At 42.2% G+C, this 19,909-nt stretch overlaps 1 long non-coding RNA gene and 1 other non-coding gene across 3 annotated transcripts in view; one reads left to right on the top strand and one right to left on the bottom strand.

The window, feature by feature from the left end:
• LOC120516894 overlaps positions 1-19,909 on the bottom strand; it is a 47,205-nt gene that overhangs the window by 15,849 nt on the left and 11,447 nt on the right. Inside the window, exons 1-2 of one of the 2 annotated variants that reach the window (XR_005630938.1) lie at positions 18,051-18,113; positions 13,597-13,659 (exon numbers count right to left, since the gene is read on the bottom strand). This is a non-coding gene — a long non-coding RNA (uncharacterized LOC120516894). Of the gene's footprint in view, positions 1-13,596; positions 13,660-18,050; positions 18,114-19,909 lie in introns of those variants that run through there. The other variant, XR_005630937.1, reaches the window with a different exon arrangement.
• On the top strand, positions 15,455-15,537 carry trnal-uaa. Its single transcript has one exon. It is a non-coding gene; the product is annotated as a tRNA-Leu (tRNA).

Below are 19,909 nucleotides of genomic sequence, written 5' to 3'. Positions count from 1 at the left end.
GCCTTCTTGTGCCGTAGATGAAGCAGCAGACTCTGCTGAAGCCGGTGTCCCCGCTGCTCCAGTCCCGCGTAATTGCGTAACTGAAGCCGCGGACCTCCCGGCCTTTTCCAGTTTCAGGTAATCCTCTCCAATCGGCGAGCTATCCACATCTGCACTCACGATCGCACCTTCGCTCCCCTTTTCGCTCTCAGCCGGCGACGATGTAGCGGACCGTGGTCCCGAGGAGTCTGTACTTTCGCCCATCTGATCCAGGTCTGTCTCTGAGAGGCCGTATCTCGAACTAGGGCTTGCTGATCGCAGCTTGGATGTAGCTTTAGTCTTGATTCTTCGGACCCCCTTCTTGTTGGCCATGTTTATATGTGTTTACATATACTGTAGCGGTCCCTCTCGGGTTGAATAAATACAGGATATCTCTGAATAATAAGCAAATAATATGAAAAATAGCACCACTGCTAGCAGAGCTCCACTTCAGACGTCCATCTCTCGCATCGGACGAGACCAAACTGGTTTTCATGTATTTTATGAAGTTCATTTGTATTTATTCAAGCCTTGACAAGTTCTATCCTATCTAGTTTCTTGTTTGTAATAAAAGTTATGACTCTATAAAAGGACAGGAGCATTTGTTTTAAATGCCGGACGTGTGCTACATAAATATCAAAATAGTAAAAACGAATCGGGTTTGTGCTTGGTGGTCATTACGTATAGGCCAGGGGACACAGAGTTTGTTTGCCTCATTTAGTGATGTTGATTTACAAACTGTAGCAGTAGATTAAACTTAAGATTTTTTTTTTTTTTTTAATTTTATTGATTTTATTGAAATCACACAACATTCCATACAAAGATACATTTTACAAGAATAGCATTGAAAACAAATCAACCTCCACCCCTGAGAAAGAGAGCATGTGCAGCAGAATAAAATTTAAACCTAGTCAATATAAGTGAATAGATAAATTAAGAAGTGAATATAGATGAATGAAGATGAAGGGGGAGAGAATCTGTTTCCTCGATGCTTTAAAAACTTATTCTAAAATATTATTGATTAGATCCTGCCAGGTTTTGAAAAATTTCTGTATAAATCCTCTAAGTGAGAACTAGATTTTTTTCCAGTTTCAGATATTATATAACATCAGTTACCCACTGACTTAAAAGGGGAGAGTTAGGATTCTCCCAGTTGAGCAAGATAAGTCTGCGTGCCAATATTGTAGTAAAGGCCATTACAGTTTGTTTGTCCTTCTCCACTTTAAGCCCCTCTGTGAGCCCACCAAACACAGCTGTTAATGGGTTAGGAGGGATTGTGACACCAAGGCTGTCTGAAAGGCATTTAAAAATTTTGGTCCAGAATGATGTTAATTTGGTGCAGGCCCAAAACATGTGACCCAGTGAAGCTGGTACTCGATTGCAGCATTCGCAGGTGGGATCTTGCCCTGGAAACATTTTGGACAATTTTAAGCGAGACAGATGTGCTCAATATAGAATTTTGAGTTAATTATATGCTTTTGTGCATATGAAGCTCGATTGAATTCTCTACTTTGCTACCTTCCACTCCTTTTCTGATATGCTGAGAGAGAGAGATCCTTTTCCCATTGTCCTCTTGGATCTTTGAAAGACAGGGACTGTAAAATGGTTTTATATATTGCAGAGATGCTGTCTAAGTCCTTGAAACTGATCAATATTTTTTCCAGCATAGAGGGAGGTGGGAGGTGAGAGAAACTGGGCAGGTTCTGTTTAACAAAATTTCTGATTTGAAGATAGTGAAAGAAAAGTGTTGCTGGAAAGTTAAATTTTGAATATAATTGTTCGTTGGATCCAAAGATGTTGTCTATGTACAGATCTCTAAGTGATTTAATCCCAAATACTTTGTATTTTCCAGACATTAAAAACTGCATACAGTTAGGTCCATAAATATTTGGACAGAGACAACTTTGTTCTAATTTTGGTTCTGTACTTTACCACAATGAATTTTAAATGAAACAACTCAGATGCAGTTGAAGTGCAGACGTTCAGCTTTAATTCAGTGGGGTGAACAAAAAGATTGCATAAAAATGTGAGGCAACTAAAGCATTTTTTTAACACAATCCTTTTGTGACCTCGGTAGGTTAGCGCAGAAGTCCTAGATATGCAGAAATCACAAAGAGATGGTCACCCCAATTTGTGGACCGTATGCCAATTCCTGTAATGACACAAAGGTGAACATACAATGCTGAGTTACACCAACAACGTCTCCTCACTTTTACACCTGACCTCACTAATTGCTCCTTTTCTTTTTTCCCTAAATAATCAATAAACTATAATACGTACTCTAACATGAACTACTGCTTACATTGCTCCCTAATAAAGAAATGTCCTCATTTCTATAATATTTTCAAGAAATTACAATAAATTCAATCACAATATAAATTGAGCCGCTATCGGAATTCACCTTAGCAGTATTTAAATATTAATCACAAGCTAAAGCAGGATTTGTAAATTAAATGAGAGGTTGGTGTTCTAATAAAGTGAAAATGTCAACAAGCAATACTTCAACATAAAACAGCGTGTGATAAAGTAAGAAAGCACTGAGCTCTAATCAATACAACTTAGTAGAGCATAAAGTCCTTAAATCTTAAAGGTACGTTCCTCTGATGTGGAGACAAGACCCTAACGGGAGGAGAATAAGGGGATGATCCTGGGTTACCTAAACTTGCTTCCTTTCTGGGGGTCACTGGGCGGTATGGGGATTGGTTCTGCTGTGGAGGGAGTTCAGCTCTGACTTGTAACAGTAAGATCAGGCAGTTGTGGCTGTGATTGAAGCTGTGTAGGAACTGAAGGTGCAGCTGGTGGCACAAGACTTGGATAAGACCTGTTAATTTGTTTAAGGTGGAGGTGAAACTGAGCCTTGTCTTCAGTCGATTGTAATGGATGGACTTTATGGCTTTGTCTGGGGTTTTGACAGGTCATGGAGTTTAAAGTTGACAGGAGGATTATTTTCAGATGATTGTAGAGGTGCAAAGAAGGGCCAATTTAAAATGGAGCTCATTTGTTTTGATGATGTGCAGGGTTGTCCATTAGTACAAGATCTCCAGTTCTCTAAGGTGTGTACTGTACATGGGGATTGTAGTACAGCTGTTGCGCGCTTTATTTCTAAATGTAGTTGCAGAACTGTTGGCATTTTGTCAGTCGTGCCTTCAATGAGGCCACATATGCTGCAGGGTTGCCAGCTCTTGCTGAAGCGGAATAGTCAATTTCATTATTAAGTGGGTTAAGTGCAATTCGGGCCTCCCACCCATGATCCAAAAAAAAAAAAAAAAGGTGTGAAACCTGTGCTGGCATGGGCTGCTGTGTTACATGCCAGTGTCACTTCTGGTAAATGATTGTCCCATTCTTGACTCAAGTCAAACAGATATTTGGACAGTTCCTCTTTTAAGGTGCGAGTATAACATTCCACTGTGCATGATATGGAGAAGTGTGAAGCTTGAAAAGAAACAAGAAGTTGCAAAGCTGTTTTATGAAGTCTGCGTTGAATTGACGACCCTGGTGTAAAAGCAGAGCTTCAGGAATTTCATGTTGTGGGATAAACTGTTCAACAATGCAATGTGCCACTGTGACAGCAGTCTGATCCCTTAACAGATAAAGGCCGACAAGTGAAGTGTAAAGATCCACCAGCACTATCACGTAATGGTGACCTTTTGTGGAAACTGGCAGCTCTGCAGCAATAATCTGGAATGGCCGATCAAGTGAGACAGAAACTAAAGGAGCCTGTGGACGAGGTACAGGAGACCATCTGGACTGATGAGCAGCACACTATTGGCAGTAGTTAGCAAGGTCTGAAGACATGTAGGGCCAGTAAAAGGATTGTGCTGCTCTGTACCTTGTCTTGGTCAATCCATAATGAGCAGCTGCTGGGTGTCCATGAACATAATGGAGTACTTGGGGAATCAGTGAGGTAGGAATAATAATTTATTCGGCTGTTTTGCGAGAGGGTTGGCACAGGCGCTGATACAGTAGTCCATCTTCTACAGTATCACGAGTAACGGTGCACTGCTAGAATGATAATGCGTAGTGAATTCACTTGACCTGAGCATTCCTAGTTTTCATCCTCTTTCTTTCTTTCTGTCCGTTCAGCATTCGTTTGCTCAGAGGTTGTTGTGCTTGCTGCTTCCTGAGCAGCTCTTCTCCACCCTAGTGGCCCGCTTCTTCATTCGTTGGCATGTTTTTGCATTCAAACTGATTAAGTCAGTGTTTGTGTTGCAGTTACTTAGTACTTTTTAATTTTATTTTTCACTTAAAGTCTTCAATCTGCCTCAAGAATGATTTAAGAGGAAGGGGAAGTGATGGCAAAGGTGGCTGCCGAGAGTTAATTCTGCAATAAAATAAAAAAAAAAAAAAAGAGGAATAACCTTGGAGGTCAATCATCACCCCGAAAGCGGACAGTAGATGTCACGTAGTATACGAGTACCAAATTTCAGGTCGATAGTTCAAACGGTTTTTGAGCTACAGGTGATTTAAAATCCTGGACAGACAAACTAAGAACCACGGTAGCATATTATCTATAAAGATGAGACAACCAAACTGATAAGGGGATGCTTCATGAAGTCCTCAGAGAGGGGGTCGGTGTCCCTTTTCCAGCTAAGAGAGGACAGTTGTGAGATCAGGGTTTTGTTTCTGCTCAGCATCATTCCAATCTCTTCGAATGTGCACAAGACTAGTGATTGAAAGTGGCCATAATGTAGGACTTGGAGAAGAAGTGGGCTGGAGTCGATTGAGTGCCGAGGCAACATTTGTTTGCGTTCCTGAAGTGACAGGTAATGGTGACAGAGCAACCTGGGAAGGGTGACATGGGCACAGAGACAGGGCATCAACATTAAGATGCTTAGCTCCATCGTGATGGATACCACACTAGTCACAGAGGTCTAACTCATCAGACCATCAGGCCCATCTTCCTGTGGAGTCTTGGTCTAAAAGAGGCTTTTTAAGACCAACCAGGGGTTTATGGTCTGTGTTGATGGTGAAAGGATGGAAAGCTAAATAATGGCGGAAGTGACAGACCAACCAAACAATAGCAAAGGGGTTCACGGTAAAATGTTTCTGAAGCTGACAGCAAATGGCTAGAATATGCAATTACATGCACTTCCGCTTCAGCATGTTGTGCTACGACAGGCATCAGTGTATAGAAAAAAGGAACGGACACGTTGGGAAATGTCATAATTAAGGTTTGCTTTAGTGTGTGAAAGGTTTCATCTGCTTCAGATGAATGGCACACCTTTGTGTGAGAGGTGATGCAAAGGCTCAGCAGTGTGGGAAATTGTTTAATGAATTGTCCGTGACAGGAACAAAAGCCTAGAAAGGCTCGGACCTGAGAGGGCGATTGTGGGACAGGCCACGATGCAACCTTGTGTGTGTCTGCAGAATCTGTCTGAACGCCTTCACTGGAAATGCGGTGGGCTAAAAATGTGACAGTGGAGTGTGCCAAGTGGCACTTTGTGGGTTTGAGCATGAGCCCAGATCCACTGAAACATTGGAAAACCTCAAACAAATGCTGAAAACTTTGGGGAAAATCCTCACAGACAATAATGTCATCAAGATATATAAAACGTGCTCCAGTGTAAGCTATGGGACACCAACTCCATCAAGCGCTGAAACTTGGAGGGGCAATCAATCAGAAATGATAAAGTCGGACGCCTGCAGCCTTCTCCTTGTCTCTTGGGACAACTGGAATTTGCCAGTATTCTGCAGTAAGTTCAAATGTACTAAATATTCAGGAACCAGATAGTCTGTCCAGTGTGTCATCAACCCTGGGAAGGAGGCGAGAGTCTTTAACAGTAACTACACTAAGGCGTACACTCCGGTCAGCAAGACTCAGTTTGATACTTTGACCATTAAAATAAAGATGGATCAGAACAAATCAGTTCCATTTCAGTTTGGCAAGGTCATAGTCAAGATGCACCGTTAAGCGGTGTATGCACGACTAATACAGAGAGAAGAACTTACCAGGACCCTAGCCCTTACGTGTATTATGAATCCCAAGCTGGCAACGGACCCCCCGGGTTCTCGGGGGTCATTGTGATATACGGTTCTGACATCAGCGGGATGTTTTGCGATCTATTTAGAAGAGCTTTGCCTCTCTTGAAGAGGATTCGAAACTGTCAAACCACATATTAAATCAGCCGCTAAGAATATTGTCAAAGACGTGGTGGCTGGGGCCGTGTCCAGAGCTATGACTCGAGGAAGCGAAGAAAACCAAGAGGGCTCGGGGCGGATGGTGATGAGGAAAACTAAGCATAAGAGACCTCCCGGGTCATGTGCAAGATCGATCATTAAAAAGACGCGCCATTCAGCTTTTACATCATTTTCTTCTCTACGCCACAAGAATAAGTCCGGTGCCCGCTGAAAGAAAATCGAAAAACATTTCTTAACTCAAAATGTCTTTCATTCATCGATTGTCTCAAGAGTGTGTGAAATCCGAACTGGACTTCTTTACGGTGCCCTATACTCAGACTAGCATAGAAAAAAGCATCTACGTCGAGGTACCTCCTCTCTCAGCTCTATCTGAAGTCATACCGTTAGAGTTTCTGATTACTGGGAACGGTGAAGACTACTTCAACCTGAATAACATGCTACTACAAGTTAGATGCAAATTCGTCAAGGCCAATGGAACAATTCCTGCAGCCATTGCCAAGCTAGCCTTTGTTAATTATCAGATAGCCGGTTTATTTTCACAAGTGGATGTGACCCTGGGAGATCGCTTAATATCATAAAGTTCCAGCCTTTACCCGTACAGGGCCATTTGAGGGACTGCTAAATTACAGCAATAAAACTCTCAATTCTCAATTTGCAGCGGGGCTTTTTTTTTTTCTTTTGACAAGGCCAACTAACATGAAAACACGGCCTTGGATGGTCTGAATGAGGGATTCAAAAAAAGAAATGGTTATACATCCCAGGGTAAAACGGTAGAACTCCTGACATATTCATTCCGACCCATTTTTTTCAAGAAACATTAATTCGAAACGGTGTGGACGTCAGGATTAAAATGGTGCGGAGCAAAAATGAATTCTGTCTGATGTCCGGAGATGCCTAGAGTTATATAGTAAACATTTTGTCCGCCGCTCTGTCAAGAAAGATAAAGTTTCAGCAGCGTTGAAATTAGGGCACCCCCATGCTCTTATGTCCGCCAATGCCAAGTATCCTGTGGAAAGAGTGAATATGAAAGTTCAGTATGCCAGCTGGGATACGAGTGTGCAATCAGGAGAACCTGTTCTTGGGTCAGCTGCCCAAGTACGCGGTCTTAGGCTTGGTGGATAATGATGGCTTTTCAGGGGATTACGCCAGGAACCCCTTCAATTTTATGCATAACAATGTGGAGTTCAATTGTATTTGGATGGAGAGCAGATTCCTGCCAAGCCATTTCAACTCAATTTTGCTAATGACAACACAACTCGAGAAAATTACAACCTTGTGTTGTCCTCTGGAAAGCATTTGAAAGACCTGCCTCTAGCCATCAGCCATACAGACTTCTCCCAGAGCTAACCCTAACCCTGTTTTCCTTTGATTCGACGCCTGATCAAGAATGCAGAGACCATCTCTCATTGGTGAAAACTGGGAACATGAGATTTGAAGTCCACTTTCTGTTACCCCTTCCCCACACTGTGAATCTAATAGACTATGCTGTCTTTGACATTATTGAAATAAACTGGAGAAGAAACATACTTTATGATTACTAAAAAGCATGAACACCTTGCAGATCACCAAACTCATGTCCTTTAACCCATACACAGAAAATATGTTTTACGGAGTGTTGGCGTACAACAAACTGCCTGAAAAAATACTTGCGAATCACTTGCATGATCATCGTCAATACTCACTGTCAAAATCAACCTGAAGAACACTGGTTGGCTATACATCAGAGAAGACGGAACTGGAGAATTTTTCGATTCCTATTCCCCCACCAGACTAAATTTTCCTGAGGAAATATACAGCTTTTTAAACAGAGACTGTAAAGAAATTCACCATACCCGACAGCTTCAAAGCTGGTTTTCCACCGCAGAAGGCTTGAAGCTCTCCAGAAATTCTCTCATGTCGGCGTTTGGCACGGCAAATGCTGGAATGTTCAAACCGGCCATGGCCATGACAAATTAATTCCACCCCCTAGGTCTCCGATAGGACAGTATGTTGAAGGACGGTCAAGTTCCACATTAGATAGACCATATTCGTACTGGCTAATGGTTCTCCATGAAACACCAACTCTCCCAAGCCATTCCAGTAGGTTGTATTAGTGTTATGCAACATTTTCTGTAAAAGAAGTTCGGTATATTTTGTTTAATTTATCCGGCGCTCTTTTCAAAATCTCATCGTACACCCGATTGTCTGTGGTACTAGGAAACTCTTTGATCTCACCCGGCGGTTCCTCCTTGCTCTCTGCAGGCAGCAGCTTCTTTATCTGCTTTTTTGACAAAGGTGAGGTATCTTTGCAAGATGGTCGTAGAAAGTTTTACTCTTGCATCGGCATTCAAGTCACGTCGTTCAAGTATGAATTTCATGTGTTTATCCAGTTCACTTTCCGTAGCATTTAAAAGGTCACTGGAAGCCGGTGCTTTCTTTGGCAATTGAGCCATTTGTTGTTGAGGTACCAGGCACATTTTGCATGTGTTTTCCATATTTATACTCTTGAACCTATTAAACTAGTAATGAAAGGAATGGCCGTGCTTAATAGGGCTCCGAGAAACCCTCCTTTCTGATTTAAAAGGGTTTTTTTCTTTTTAACGGCAAGTTTTTTTTTAATCGCTAAGTTTAAACGGAGCAACAATGCTTCTTCAGCTGCTTGCCCTTTAAAGTAGAGCAATTTCTGCCAGAGCGTAAATTAATCGTCCGGATCCTCGCTCACCACTGCTTTTCTTCGGCGACAGGAAACCCTATGCAGGGTCTTGAGCAAAGGGAGATATCTTATTCTGCACGACATGCCGGCTCTTTCTCAAATACTTGGAAAAATCGTACGTCTATCTTTTCACGACGTACACCACAAGCCAGTTGGGAGGAAACAATCCGGTACGTAAATGAAATTCATCAGGCGTATAGGCTTTCAGATCCACCAACAGATAACCGTAAGGGGTTCTCGTAGAGTCTTTAAAGGCCTCCAAGAAAAATTTAACCCTCCCAGGGTACATTTGATGCACTAAATTGGCGATTTGCAGCTTCTCTCATGGGTTTTTAAAGAGGGTGATATAATTGGCATTCAGATTTATCGTTCTACTTTACATGCCTTGAAAAAATAAGTTTTGGACCAAGTAAATGGACAAATTCCTGTGAGGAGTATATTTTATGAAGACCCGCTCTATCTCTTCGCTATGGCTCACCTGTTCCATCAAATTGTCGACGATCACCAAGTTAACTCTGTCAGGCGGCAGTAGTTCATCATCACTTAAAGAAGGTGGTAACCCCTCCAAAAATTTTGTTTTTGGAAATCGTGCTAACAGTTCGTTGTACAGAGGCTGCCAACAGCTGTAATACCAGACTATATTGTCAGGGCGGTGAGAAAGCACATGGCCCACGTGCTCCAAAAGCTTTTTCACATAATGTGATTTGCCTGAACAGGAGGGCCCAGATACAATTTTTGAGAACGGATGCTGAAGTCTAACATCAAAACCCTCTTTGGTATCCATAGGGGAGAGTTGTGAAATGAGGCAATAGAACCCTTTTGTTGTACACCACTCGGAATCTTTTTCTGAGTGGGCAATTTTCTTTTTGTTCCTATGAATCTGTGTGCCATGAAGTGTTATTTCTTTCGCGAGATCGTGGTTTACAAAACTATGCACTAGATCCATTAACGAGTATAGGTTTACCAATTGAACCGTTTCGTGATTGAGAGTAACGCCCTTAACCTTCATACAGACCTTGCCTTTGAACGTTTTGCACGTGTACGTTTTCGGACCCCAGAAACAAATTCTTTTATGAAGTCGTTAGGATCTAGTTTGCTGCCGAGTTCACCTAAATAGTCACCTAGCACAGGCATGTACTGTTCGGGCAATGCCATCACAGATGCTGGCTTTTGAACTTTGCGCTGATAACAATCCGGATGGTCCTTTTCTTCTTTGGCCCGGAGGAAACGACGTCCATGATTTCCAAAAACAATTTGAAATGTGGATTCGTCAGACCACAACAGACTTTTCCACTTTGCGTCAGTCCATCTCAGATGAGCTCGGGCCCAGAGAAGCAGGCAGCGTTTCTGGGAGTTGTTGATGTATGGCTTTGCATGGTAGAGTTTTAACTTGCACTTGTAGATGTAGCGATGAACTGTTTTAATTGACAATGGTCTTCTGAGTATTCCCGAGCCCACGTGGTAATATCCTTTACAGAATGATGTCGGTTTTTAATGCAGTGCCACCTGAGGGATTGAAGGTCACGGGCATCCAGTGTTGGTATTTCGGCCTTGCCGCTTACGTGCAGAGATTTCTCCAGATTCTCTGAATCTTTTCATATTACGGACAGTAGATGATGAAATCCCTAGATTCCTTGAAATTGTACGTTGAGAAACAAACTGCTGGACTATTTGCCCACGCAGTTCTTCACAAAGTGGTGAACCTCACCCCATCCTTGCTTGTGAACGACAGAGCCTTTTGGGGATGTCCCCATTATACCCAATCATGACAAACACCTGTATCCAATTAACCTGTTCACCTGTGGAATGTTCAAAACTGGTGTTTTTTGATCATTCCTCAACTTTCCCAGTCTTTTGCTGCCCCGTCCCAGCTTTTTTGAGACGTGTTGCAGGCATCAAATTCAAAATGAGTGAAGATTTGTAAAACAAAGTTTATCAGTTTGAACATTAGATATCTTGTCTTCGTAGTGTATTCAATTGAATATAGGTTGAAAAGGATTTGAAAATCATTGTATTCTGTTTTTATTTACGCTTTACACTACGTCCTAACTTCATTGGAATTGGGGTTGTAGATAAAATGATCCCACCTTTACTTCACCGTGATTCAGAGCATGCCGAATGTTAATTTTTTCCCTTCTCGGAATGAAACATCAACCACTGAATAGAAGCATTAGAATAAGCTTTGTGGGTGCTTTTGTAATTAATCACTCTGAATTATTCCAATTGATTTATTAGGCATGCAATTTTGTCTGTACATGGACTGACAGAGAGAAGCTAGGGTCATACACTGAAGAGGATCAATATTACCGATCCCGAGCACTTCCTCTCTAAATTTCATGCAAGCCGTTCTCAAAACAACAAAATCGTTTCTGCAATAGTAAGCCATTTCTTGTCTAAGTTGAAAGTTTCGCGTTTAATCGATACGTACCAAGACAAAAATTCCCCTCATGCCTTGCTCATCATGTGTTGAATTCCGTAATATTTAGGATCTGGGTACAGACCTATGTAAATTTGATTTTCAACAGTGTTAAAGAAACGGGAAAAGTACCCTTTTTGAGCCTGGAATTCCATGGCTTTGGGCATACTACTCAATTTCATAAGTAAGAAGTTCATCGAGTCGATAAATATCAAGTCATAATCTTCTTCTATAAAACACATTAGTTTACATCCCTGAGTTGTAACAAATGGAGTTTGACCGCTCTCGACGAGATATTTCATTAAGAAATAGCCGTTATACCTCTTAGAATTGTGAACTGTGAACGTGTAATCTTGGTATTTCGGGCGCCGATATCTGCTGAAGGACTTACACAGCCCTCACTGGCCCGACTCCACAATTTACCATTCCAATGCATGCAGTGGATGCAATTTGGGATGTGGGTCCCGACATCTTGACAGCACTCAATCGTAGAACACGTACTTTTCGTGAACCAGTCTTTATGGCAAGCTTTGAATAAAACACTAAATGGTTTTCATCCGACTTTCTCATTACAAATCTACAAAACGCGACAGTGCCTAGGGCGACACTTGTGAGGTTTTGACTCGGCTTTCACGCTGTATGTCTCGTAACAGAGAGCGCAGACTTTAAGGACGTCGCAGATGCTTTCAGATTGAGGAGTCTTTTCATTAAATGTATGCGTTTTGTGGCACTCAAAGCAAAACCTTGATCGGCAGAAACGATTGCAATTGGGGGATCAAAAAGCCTCGCTGTCAACCCTTTCGGCAGTCTGTAGATAAATAGGCGTCGCTGTGATGGTTGCAGCAATGTCATGACGGGATAGAATACCCGGTGTAGCAGAAATCGCAGATATAGTCAAATCCCAGAAATCCTTTTAGATTCAAAATACCCTAATAATGCTCATTGTGCAAAAACAGGAAAACCATCTTTGGTTTTCTGGCACAAGACGCTTCAAATTTTAATAGAGTGCTAGTGTTTAGTGCCCAGCACCAGACGATAATTTTAATACCCATTAGCCTCTCAAAATTTTCAACATCTGAAAACGCTACTTTCTGATCCGGTGATAATCTGGCCCTGACATGCAATTGACGGGCCTCTTGTTCACACAATTTCTGATTGTTTCTGTACCTATCGTTTAATACAGCCAGCAAGCCCCTGGCAAAAAAACACTGATCAGCCGGATTGAAGGAGATCCATAGATGCTTCCGTTTCTTTTGCACGATTATATCATTGAAAAGGGTACATGCTTTATGCCTAGGAATCCCACCACCAGACTGGGCCCTCACAACCTGAACGATTAGCATCAGACTAGAATCTGCCAAAATAGTAGCGCGACTCTGGAGAAGTAATTCAATTTGGTTAAAAAAAAGTCCTCAACAGAAAGTGTACCGGCAGTTGTTGGGGAAAAAAAAACACTGGGACTGAGAGAATCAGCATGTAATTCTAGATGGACTAGATCCTTAGGATTCAAAGTGTTCGCAAAACTGTCTAATATTTGCTGAAAAAAGTCTTGTGTTTATGATTAAAAACCTTCAACAAAAATCAAGTTTGTAAACCTCTGAAAAATTTAAACAGTGTCTAATCTCGATATTGTTACATTTTGGACGCTCAGTTAGAGACAAGCTGTGGGGAGCTTACTGACGGCTCTTAAGACGAAGGATTCGCTGTATGCAAGGTAGATGGTTGTGGAGAGTTTGCCCCAGATGGATTAGTCACTCCGGATCCTGTCTAAGGATGTAAGGCTGAATTATCCGACCTTGTTAAGTCATCAACAGGCGAGTGTTGAAGATGGGCCTTACAACCTTCTACCTCAGGTACAAGTATTACTGGACCGTTCAACGTAGTCAAGTCGTCGACAGGCAAGTGTTGAAGTGGGGATCTACTTGTACCGGAGATAGAAGGTTGTGGGGATTTTACAATCGTGTCTAGGGCGCTAGGCTGTTGTGAAGGACCAGGATCTGAAGACGTTCTGGCTTCAGAATAGGTATTCTTCAATAGCTCCAGCAGAGCGTTAAAGACAGCTATTTCATCAGAATTTAGAACCTGGAGCAAATTAATGATATCAAAATTGGTCTCAGAGGGCTGCAGTGCTTGCGCGGTCTGCAGATTCTGCCAGTTTTGGTAGACATAGATTTTCTGAACCATCCAGCACTTAACGTTAAAAACACCCAGTGGACTGGGATCTAGAAATAAAAAGTTTGACCTTCTCAGTGAAGACATCTTTTCACAGAATCAGGCGTTATGTATACAACCTATGTTTCTTTGATAAACTGAAACATAAAATGACACTTACTGCGATTGGACAGACCAGGGGAAGCCCTTTGAGAAGCCGTTTCAGATTGTAAAGGGTGGTCGTCTAGAAAACAAAATGCATGCGCTCTTTAAAACAACATTTCCCCTTCCAGTGCACACAGCAGCTCAAACAAAATGATCCGATATTAGTTTCAAGTTAACCCTCTCACCACCGGGAAGTCTTTGAATAGCTATGGCTGAATGGCTCTGCAATAGTACATACGCAAATAAATGGCTTGCAACATCTATTTAGATGACAAATTTTCATTTTTAAAACAACCTTTATTAATGTGTCACGACAAATTTTCCATTATACATCCGTCCTTATACACAAATATCCACACACACCATTCATGTGCTTAATTAATCCCTTGCACATTTTAATCCTCGTCACCCCTTTCATGACCGGTTTAGACAGACAGAATTTTTATATTTACATGCTTCTATTTTTATGATGAATAGACAGACTCTCGCACATTATATGCTATTTGTAACTATCCGAAACACTTTACACAGACGTTTGCTTATGGTTTGCATACAAAGTACTCTTTAACAAAACGCATGCGCAATCCCTACAACAAGATGGATAAAAAAGACATAAATAAAAACAGCCTGATCTCAGGTTCCCTGTGTATCTCTACTGTATATATAATCTTCATTTGGATCTTGATCTTTGTTTGTCCGTGAATAAAATTAGAAGAAGCACTAGATGACAGTAGAGAGACAGCTAAAACATAGGCATTGCATTAAGAATCTCCTCCAGGCTTATACTACTGAAGACTGTAGTACTCCAGTCACACCTCAAAACGCAGACATTCAAACTAAACAAATTGTTGTGCTTTAAATTAACTAAAGAGATCTTCATTTAGTTCTTGATCTTTGTTTGGAGAAAGGTTGAGAAGAGATCGTGAGAGGAAACAACAGCGTCGTGTAAACGAGACGGACTGAACGGACAGAAGCAGAAATGCTCCTACACCACCACATAATTACGATTTGGACAGCGATTCCGAGTAGGCTGTTCCTATCGAATCAATGTCCAAGGGTTTTCTTTTGTAATTTTGTTTCCCTTATAAAAAATCATAATGCTGTGCGACGAAGGGCCCAGTTCACGACTGGCAGCCGCGTTTAAAAAGGGAGCCCTTCACAGACAACTTTAACATGCGCAACGTAGTAGGGCTCACATGGCTAGTTAAAATATAATCTTATAAATACAGGAACATATTATAATAATCATTTACCCCATTATTCAACAATACACTTGATATGTCTAAAAATCATCTGGACTTTTGGGCGATTAGTCTGTATTAAAATAATTACGTTTCATTTAACGAAATGAATGAAAACACTGTTGCAGTATTTCAGAGTCATCTTTCGGTATTAACGGCAAGCGGCGTAATGGATCGATAACTGGTCTGAGTGCACATGCATAGATAGAGATAGAAGAGCAGGACATTTCTGAAGGCAAACTTTATAATAAGGAGAGTGATTTAATTTAGCAAATGTGTGCCCTTTGCCCCATTTTAAATGGACAGCTGTGTAATGGGTTGGTGTCCGGCTGAACGCTTACACAGTAAGAAGTCTTTACAATAAGGAGTGTGAGCTCTTTAAGCAGGTGTATGACCCTTGACCCGTTTTAAGATTGCTTCGACAACAGGAAGATATGACCTTATGTTAAATGACCTATGTATGAACCGGCTCTTGTGTCAGCTGCCCCATTACGTGTATCTGCAAAATGTTTGAGCAGGACCCACAGCTGAATGCTGCTGAAGTGGGGGTCTCCACCTGTTTTTGAAGGAGCTGAAAAAATGATCCCAGTTTTCACAGAGTGGCTAAGAGTACTTAAAACGTTTTTTTCTACCACCAGAATGGCCGAGTGGTTAAGGCGCTGGACTTAAGATCCAGTGTGTAAATGTCCACGTGGATTCAAACCCCACTTCTGGTAGCTTGTTATTCAAGCGTGCCCATTCACGGTGTGTGTGTCTGGGTACAGTTCTCAGCTTTAGAAAGTTAAGCGAAATGCTTCCGCAATGTGTATCCTTAACTCAGCTGAAAATACATACATAAATGTACTTGATTATTTAAAATGTGGGGTAAATGATAAAAAAAGGTTTAGTTTTAGATAGATTTTTTATACAAATTATAATTATAATTACAAATTATAAAGGAAAAGGATATATTTTTATATGTGTTTTAAAAGGGAATTGTATACTATTTACCTCTGTGTGATTTTTAAAAGGCTTATAATTGAACTAGTTATCTCATGCTTTACAAGCAATACCTAAAATCCTTTACCTTCAAAAGTTAAAAAGCACAAAACATGCGTCTCAGCGAAGGATGTGCTGCACATGTTCAGGGCCTGTCAGCTTCCAGGCATATGCCTGCTCTCGCTCCCTCTCTCTTTCTCTACAAACCGAGCCCGGAGTGCTCGCAGGGCCTGTCAGCTTGCCTTTCTATGAGAGAGATGAAAAACCGGATTTACAGCAGCGGATGGAAGCTTGCCTTTCTGCGAGAGGGTGAAGAATGATTCATTCGCACTTCAGTACCTGTAAGCTGGCTTAGATAAAACATTTTTTTTTTTTTACATATTATAAAGCAAAGGCTAGATAGATATTATAATCTCGTGATAATATTAAAATAATACTGTAGATGCAGGGGCATGATCCATACTATCAGCTAGATCTGGCCGGCTGGGTATGAGCCAGAATATGTCTGGACATGCCGATCAGGTCTTGGGTTCATGGCAAGGTCTTTCTTTTGATATAAAGGGCCAGGGAGGGGATTGCCAGCCAACAAACAGGTGTTGACAGACGGGGAACAATGCAGAGGCTGCATCCATCAAACTGCTCGACACAAACCCTGGCCAATCAGGTGGAGGGGTGGAATTAAGGTGGGGTATGGGTGGGGTTAGGGAGGGGACAGGTTGTAATTCAATCGACGGGGGCAGGGCGCATCATTTAAATCCACCAATCAGAGGAAAGGGGGCATGGCCATCAAGTTAATCAATCATCTTTGAAATTGACAGATACACCCTGACATAATACTACTACCGTTATTGTTACAATTGGTATTTTTTAAATTTTATTTCAATGCGTTTGAACTTAAAGGAATCTACAAATACCTCTTTATTATAAGGAAACATTAAAAAGGCAAAATTTACCACTTTGGCACAAGCCCGTATTTGTTTGTGGTTTTGGGCTGGTTGTTGGCCATTCCCATAATCTATCCCAGAACATCACCCAGAAATATTCAACACGCGTCACCCTAGCATCACAAACCATCAGGAGCAAATGAGTAAAAAGAATGTGTGCTTAAGCTGGCTGAATGGTAAATATTCAAGAAATAACTGTGAAAAATGCTGCCACCAGCATTATAACATAATTTAACAGCATTATAGGCCCCGGGGCAAAGCAGTGCACCGGGGCCCCTACCTACACAACCACTCAGCAAGTCACAACAAACAGAGTAGTATGGTGCCCCTATGCTCGTGGGCCCCCCAGGCAACTGCCCAGCGTGCCCATGCAAAAACTGCTTTTGGGGGCTCCCTACTGACCAGGTCCCCATGCTACTACCCAAGTAAGCCCATGTTAAACGACAAGCATCAAGTCACCCCACCTTTTAGTCAACCCACTCCACCCCGAAATGAAACCAGACTTGCCTTGGTGAAAGCTTTGACTCCCTCTATGGAATCTTGCTATCCGTCCTTACAAGTTCTCCTTCATTACTGACACGCCGGCTGCGAATTCCTCGCTTTACAACGCCAGTAACAATTGTCCATAAATCCATCCTGTCCGCATATCAGTTTTGAATCCCTAAGGGAGCGATTTCAAGCCTGTCCGTTGTGATCCACAGTTTTATGAAGTCTGCTCGTAAAGGAAAAGCGGAGGCTGTCGTTTGTCGGACTTTTGATGTCAAAGTTTGCCTTTAACTTCACTGGCCTCCCTCGGTTGTGTCCTCTGATGCTGAATTCCGCCCTAAAAGTCCGCTTTAAAAGCACAACTCGTCATTATTTGTATAGCTAAAATAACTGATTAAGAGAAAGAGAAGCAGAGCCGGGTAACGCGGCCATCCTAAAACACAGAAAAGGGTCTCATTTATGCCGTTAATTAGACATCAAAAAGCGCACAAAACGGAGCCGGCTAGTCAATTCGGCCGCGTCACGTCACTCTTTGTCTCGTGGATGTTTTACCACCACATGATTAGCAGTTCTGATCTCCTGCCTTCACCCTCATATTTATGCTCTTCCGTTTCTTTCCAAATATTTCACTAACAGAAGTAACGACTACTCACAGGTGTCAAAGAGCCAAGTTAGACGGCGACCTGCCCACCTGGTAGATAATTAAGAGCGCATAAAGTCAAACAAACCGCAACTGAAAATACGAAGTGCGGCACTTTAAAACTAAAAGAGATCGCAAACACGCTGCTCGTCCAAATGTCTAATTAAGAAATCGGGCTGACCTGAAATCCCGTCGGCTTTGGAGTCGAACATCTTCAGCGGCGTCTGCCTGCACTTTTCAAGCCCCGCCCCGACAAATTGCTGGCAAGTGTGCAAGAACAACACACTTTTACAGTGATTTAAATCGTTGGAACAGGAATAAAACTAGGAACATATGAAAACAATGTTCGCAGTAATATAACACATAACGTTTTCCTCAACATCAAGGACACTGTTATGTCACAGAACGCAGAAAGATCTTCTTTCTTTAGAGGTGACTCAGTAGACTTGCAGATAACAAGGTTTTGACAACATTCACAAGGAAAACACTGAAAAACCCGACATTTTTTAGTCTGCTCTGTGAATCCACTGGTTTGCCTGCATGTTGCTTTGGTCCTCTTTGCCATGCACTGAGGCCATATTATGGAGATAGTGTGCCACCTTTTCCACTTTGTATTTTAAACGTTATTGCAGTTTTGAAACATTCTATGAAATGCCAATTTAGTATTCCAGAATGCCAATTTAGCAACTAATAATATAAAGCTATATAGGCAACACCTTTTATAGGACTTTCTATGTGTGAAAGTAATGGAAGCAGAATAATTATCACTACTCGTGTTTTTAGTTCAGTTGGGTCGGCAGTGTTGTCGATCAGTATTGCTTAGTGCCAGAGCTGATGGGTAAAATGCAGTCCGGGTGGAGTTTCCATGTTCGCCTTATTCCTTCCATAATCCAAAGACATGAATATTATGTGACATGTAGAGGTGAAACTGGTTGTGTGTGTCACCAAGTGTCTCTCTGATTGTGTGTGTCCTGTGATGAAGTTGGCACCTTTTTACAGGGGGTCCCCTGTTCAGCACCCTATGATGCCAGAGATTACTAAATTACTGTGACCCGGAGAAATGGGGATAAGGGCTTTGGAAATGTGTGTGCATGTGTATACATCACAGTTTTCAACAAATCAAGCTCAGCAGAAGTTATATTTCACTGTCTTTTGTAGAAAATTAGAAAACAGTATGAATACAGAAAAAGACATCCGTTAGCAAGCATGAAGGGGAAAGAATACACTGCATACAGACAAGTTTGCAAACTTAAATTTTCCACCTGGACAACACCATATTAAGTGAAATTTGTTAATTTAAACTTGGAGAGTTGACAATAATTAGGCCTTGTTCACACGGGCGTTAAGTTTTTGGATAAACCAACTTGCTCTGAACGTCCTAGACCAGTGGTGGCGAACCTATGGCACGCATGCCAAAAGGGGCACTCAGAGCCCTCTCAGTTGGCACGCGCGCCGTCGCCCGAGCACAGAGTTCGTTACTATGAAGCCAGAGGAATGCGGGGCCGGGCTGCTCCCCTCACCGCTCCCCCTCTTCACGCGCGCCGGAGGACTTTTCTCACATCACCCGCCCCTCTGCCCAGCAGCCCAATGGGAGCACTTCCTTCCTCTCCTGTCTGGGGTAAAGCGGGCGGCACACATGCTGCTTTAGGGTGCGGCACTTACTGCAGCCTTTTGAGCCTGTGATTCCCATGGTGGGGTTGGAGGGGATGTGGTATAGCGGGTCCACAGCTCAAAATTGAAAAGGCCAGTTTTAACAGATAATTGCTGCACTCGCGGCTTAAAGGGGGTTATGGTAGAGTGGCCGGAGTGGTTTCCGGGAGCTTTGTGATGCGGGCAGTCAGTCCTCGCTTAAGCGCACAGGTGAGGAGTCGTCCGCATCTGTAATTATTGCCGGGAGTTGCTAATCGCCACACCTGTTCCACGACCCGTAATATATAATGGAAGCTTTGGGGCGGAGCTTAATAGGGAAGACCTGCGTGAAACACTTGAGAGGATCGAAGGGATGACAAAGGACAGCACAGTTAGTTATGAAAATGAAAT

Source organism: Polypterus senegalus, chromosome 16 (assembly GCF_016835505.1).
Source record: "Polypterus senegalus isolate Bchr_013 chromosome 16, ASM1683550v1, whole genome shotgun sequence".
Taxonomy (NCBI): Eukaryota; Metazoa; Chordata; class Cladistia; order Polypteriformes; family Polypteridae; genus Polypterus; species Polypterus senegalus.
Note: the sequence above shows the minus strand (reverse complement) of the source record. Positions and strands in the feature narration are given on the sequence as shown.